Consider the following 5,551-nt stretch of genomic DNA (forward strand, 5'->3'; position numbering starts at 1 on the left):
ACATTTTTATAAGCTTCTAGTGCCTTGCAGATATACTTGAATTTTGTAAGTATTTCTTATGGTAGATCATGTTGAGATTGCATCGCTGCTCGGGAAACACGAAATCAAAAGGACGGCAAACAAGCGCAAATCTGCCAGCAATAACAACAAATTGGCGAAAAATGAGTGGCGGTGAAATTAAGTTATAACGAAAATGCAAACAATGACATAAATCTTTGAGCAAAAATGCTGTTACATGCACAAGTGTCAGTGTCAAGGCATATATATACATATACATATGTATGTAGTGTAATATATTCATAAGTGGTTGCAGTAAGATTACGAAAACGAATTATGATGGTAGTGAATCGCAGATGTGTATTCAGATGGCTCTCTATGAGGGAAGGAAAAAAACCAGAAGAAGATTGTCTTTATCCAACTACCGGATGTCCTACAGAAAAGAAAAACGGTCATCACTGCAGTACAGGAAATGCTCTTCAACGAGCCGAAACTGTAAGAAATGTGCAGCGATTAGCCGGCGACTATGACCAATTTCCTTGTGGGCAAAGAAGGCATGCCTGATATAGTTTGCCCTCCTAAACAGGGTTAGATTAGACTGTAGTTTAAAATTGCAGCAACGGGATGTCTAATAATGCCGCCTGAACACTTCCTACAGAGCTTAGCATCCTCCCCGTAATTGTGTGCTTATCAACCAATCCTTATCCGGCTTCAATCACAGAAAATACCTGTACAGGCAACTGGAAGCGCGTAATTCTGGTCCAATTAAAGTTGGCACACTTTGCCCGACTAAAATCCTACTTATCCAAACTCGACACGAGCATGATATGTCCGGCTTGGGAAGGCATCCCAGACGACACAAACAGCTCTACATTTGCTCTAATAACTAAACTAACTCATCTAACACTACTTTGCTTTTAATCCGACCTCATGGAAACCGCACATTTCCTGGCCTACCGTTACACGACAACAATTGATGGACTAGCGAATTTAGGCTAGGGATTAATAGTGTCACTGCAAAAACTACGTTGCATATTTGGCTCTGACCTTTTAAATGTAGCTTCCTCTCGACAGAGTACGATGTTAGATCGGTGGAGTGGAGTGAAATACTAGCGACGTATGTAACTTGAAAACGAAGAAAAAAATATGCTGGCTGACAGAGACCCGACCCAAAATCTCTATAAAAATGAATTGCATAGCAACAACCACGTTTCAAGACTAGCATTGGTTTTGGCAAATACAGTATAGGAGAATAGGAATCTGGTAAAAAATTTGAGACATCGATAGGCGAAGCAACCCAGATCAAGCTGGAAAGAACCCAAAATTATTGCCAGAAAGAGAACAAGATGACGCTTAGTAGTAGTAGATGTTCTATGTCCCGCTTGGGGCTAAAGGAAATGAAGAAGAAGAATTGACACATGAATGGGAAACTTCTCAACGTTTTTGAATGGCAAGACTGGTGGCGCGTGTGTTGAAGAGGAACCTAGGAACATCCCCTACTCGACTTAGAGGAAGAGATAACTAAAATAATGCATTTAAAAAAGTACAAGTCCTCCGGAGCCGATGGAATACCAGCTAAGCTGTTCAAAGTCGGCAGTTGGCCGGGAATATATGCACATCTTACATGGCCCAAAAAGGATAAAACTTTTAAATTATGCGTACTTATATAACTATCGTCGACAGGACCATAAACAACCCTGCAAACACTGAATCTCTACATGAACCACTGATTGTACCTTACTACTTAGTGTGGCTTCAGTCCCGGCGAATCCACCATTTATCAGATTTTCACAGAGCGTTAAATACTGGAAACCCCCTCAAATGAACACATCAGCATACTCCGCCTCTTCAGTGACTTAATAAAGAGCCGCTTTGACGGTAACTTCCTAAGCTTTCAAGTCGACAGGTGCCACCATTCGTCCTCATTTTCTCCATTTTCAGCATACTTTCTCAGATATATGTTGTTCCATGGCAAGCACCTGGGCTTGAAACACTGGGCGATTAGAATACCAGGAAGGGGATTCTATAACCAGTTAGCGACAAGTTTCGGCTCGCTATCGCACTTGTTGACGTAAAAATATTCATTTCATAATGAAATTAATTTTTTCGTTATTCTGATTGTACGTTAGAGTGGAGCGGAAATAAAAAATTTGCATTTCAAAGTTCTAATAGCGGCAGATCATTGCCTTTGGACGTCAATAGAATACCTATTTTTAACCGACTTCCAAAAAAGGAGGAGGTTATCAGTTCGTCGGAATATTTTTTTTTTTTTTATGTATGTTACCGCATAACTTTGGACCACGTCAACCGATTTATTCTTATTGCATCGGAAAGGTAGTGTCTCAGAGGAGGTCCCATACTAATCTGGTTGAGATCCGATGAGTGGATCATGAGATATATATATATATATTTTTTTTTTATATGGGAGTTGAAGTCGTTTTTTTTGCTTAAAATTATTTTAAATCGGTTTATACTTTCTGCAATCTTTGAGATTTTTATAAATTCTAAACAAATAACTTACCAAAATCATTTTTAAAAAAATTTTAGGTATGTGAAAGTTTGCAGAAGCTAAGACTTAACCTCAATTTTTTAAATTTTTTTTTGTTGAAGGAGTTGTTCCATATGAAAGCATTTGTCTAATATACATACTTTGGTGAAAAATGCGTACCATCATCCACAACAAATTTAGGTATTTTATAACGACTTTAAACTTACTAAATATTAAATTAAATTAGGGTTATTCTATTGTCGTTCAATGACAACGATCCCCCGCTATTAGAGTTTCGAAACGCAAACATTTTTTTCCGCACTACCCTATTGTACATAGTTTAAATCAAGGAGGTTATAAAAGAGGGCATGAGTACAGATACCTCCATATTTTCAAGACAATGCAAAAAATTACTTTCAGGTATTTCAATCATATAGATTGGGACTTGCGACAGCATTTCGCACAACTAGAAGTATTTTAAATTTATTTTCGTTTAAATTAATGAAATTAATGCAACATTGGACAGTACAAACGACTTTCTATATTTCTTTTATTTCACAAAGGTAGATGTACATTTCCACAAATGTAAATTCTTCCTAAAACATCCAGCAGAGTTCTAAAGCATTTATGTGCAATGGACATAGTATGTGGTTGTGTTAAGCGAAGCAATTTCAATTTATCTGAAAAGATACTAGAATAATAGACACAAAAAGTAATACAATTTTAAACTTCACAACCGTAAACTCATCATTTTAAAATGCGAAATAAAATATTTAAATTCATATTCTATTTAAGAAATGCATTTTCAAACTAAACGCCAAATGGTAGTTGGTGCCTTTCACCTGTCCAGCTGTCTGCTGACAAGGAAATCGCTACGCACACACACACACACACACACATACACACACAACTCCACGCTACTCCTAGCTCTCCAGGGTGTTATCCACTCTCGTTGGCTGGCGGATTATATGACTTTCATTGCATGGGTTTGTGTGTGTGTGTGTGTGTATGTGCGAATGTGTGCGTTTGAAGTGAAGTGGGATATGCCACAAAATGTGCTTAGCGACAATCGGCAACTTTGCACTTACACGTGTACTAAATGCAACTAAAAGGAATAGCAACAACAATTACAACAATAATGGCAAATATGTGCATATCAACACTCGCATACATACACATATGAAACGTAGTCCCACGCACATACAAATACCTATGTAGGTGATGAGCGCACGTGTATTTGGCAGCTCCAACACCACCACCACCACTACCACCTCACCGAGTTAAATATACATATGAATGTAGAAAAGCTGCTGCAGCAAATGACGTTTGCGTTGTGCCATTTTTTCCTGTTCACTGCTTTATTTTATATTTTTCCTGTACTGTTACCGGTTGTTATTGTTGTCATTTCCGGCATACGAACACCGTTTCCATGTGGGAGACAAAACAAAATCCAACTAAATTCGGATAAGAACTCGTGTCAGCGGACATACACACGCACAAACATAAGCGCATCAATGTATGTATGTATGTATGAGGATGAATGCGTATAAGTGTAACATAAATAAGTGAAAGGCAAAACATATAAATACCTTAGTAAACATTCAAACGAAATGCAATTGCAGGTACCTAAATTAAGGTGCGCCACTCTACTTACAAAAAAAATCAGAGCTATAAAATCTTAAAGATTAACACAAGCTGAAAGAATTTGGAAATACCTTCATATATCGAGATTGTTATAAATAAAATTAGTTTTAAATTTTTTTCCAAAAAATATCACATCAGATGATGATGAGCAAAGTTTAAGCTTAAGAGGTCAGGATAAAAATGTTCAAAAATTCTGTCAAAGGAATCAAGACAATTCGATTTTTTTTAGGCATTTTCAATTCGTCCCAACTCGTAAAATCTTAACATTTACCAAAATATTTTGGCGTGAGTCGTAAAATATAATAAATTTTATAATTCGAGTGGAAAAGTGTTTTGGTGAGGCAGCCTAATGTACATACATATTTACATATGTATGTTTGTGTACTATGTGCATTTGTGTTTGTAGTCCATAGACGGCATACTCCACTTTGCAGCCAGATAATTCTTTTCTACCATTGTCTACCATACTGTCTGCATGTCTTCTGCTCTTATCACCCTTTCACGTCCCTTTGGCGTTGTTCTTTTTATTTTTTTGTTGACTTCGTCGGAGCGTCATCTGAATTTCTCATGTGGCCACAAATTCTCCTCAACTAAGCTCTTTCTGCATGACTGCATCATCAACGTGATATGCAAAGTAAATCATACCATATATTTAGATGGATAAATACATTTGCAGCTAAGTTTCTACGTATATGCATGTATATTAGGGTGATTCTTAAAATATCAGCATCTAAATTTTGTGTGGAGTAGTACCCCGCAAATTTTCGCGATTGCTATAAGGGTATGAAAAAATTTCAATTTTTTTTAAATCGCAAAAATTTTACAAAAACTTTATTTTAAATCTGATAAATTTGACATATTATTGAAACTTATCAAAATAAGTTCATAAACTTGCTGAATTGTAGTTAATCAAAGTCAAAATTTTATGGATTTAAAAAAGAAATCAAATTTTTTCAAACCTAAATTTTTATTAATTTTGAAATTTTCGTGGTTGCTTTAATTTTGTACTTGGAACCAAAGTAAAACTGTGTGTCACACGACACTGTTTTTTAAGGACCACCCTAATGTACATACGTACATATATACATGCCATGAAAACATTCAAATCTCCAATGTTGTTTTGTATTTCCATCATCACCTATGTCACTTGAATTTATTTGTTTATGTGTCACCCATGTTTTGGGAAGGATATGTTACCGCACATTTGAATTCTGTAAGCACCATCGATGCACTCATGAATATAGTATGTATGTTCATGTACATATGTACGTATTTACATACAACTGATTGTTAGCGGTGGGGAAGACGAGTTTTATTTTTGAGCATTTACCAATATTTAAATGCAACACTGAATTTTTTGAGTATTTTTTTTTACGAAATAAAATAATCGTTTCCTTTAATTTTTGCGAATACTAGCCATTT

The 5,551-nt window shown here is 36.1% G+C and overlaps 1 protein-coding gene across 2 annotated transcripts in view; it reads left to right on the forward strand.

Annotated features, from left to right (window-relative positions):
- LOC118733832 (probable RNA-binding protein 18) overlaps window positions 1–5,551 on the forward strand; it is a 19,166-nt gene that overhangs the window by 2,074 nt on the left and 11,541 nt on the right. The gene's annotated exons all lie outside the window — the stretch shown is intronic.

The sequence above is a fragment of the Rhagoletis pomonella genome, unplaced genomic scaffold (genome assembly GCF_013731165.1).
Source record: "Rhagoletis pomonella isolate Grant_MI unplaced genomic scaffold, Rhpom_1.0 Rhpom_scaffold_00002, whole genome shotgun sequence".
NCBI classification, from domain to species: domain Eukaryota; kingdom Metazoa; phylum Arthropoda; class Insecta; order Diptera; family Tephritidae; genus Rhagoletis; species Rhagoletis pomonella.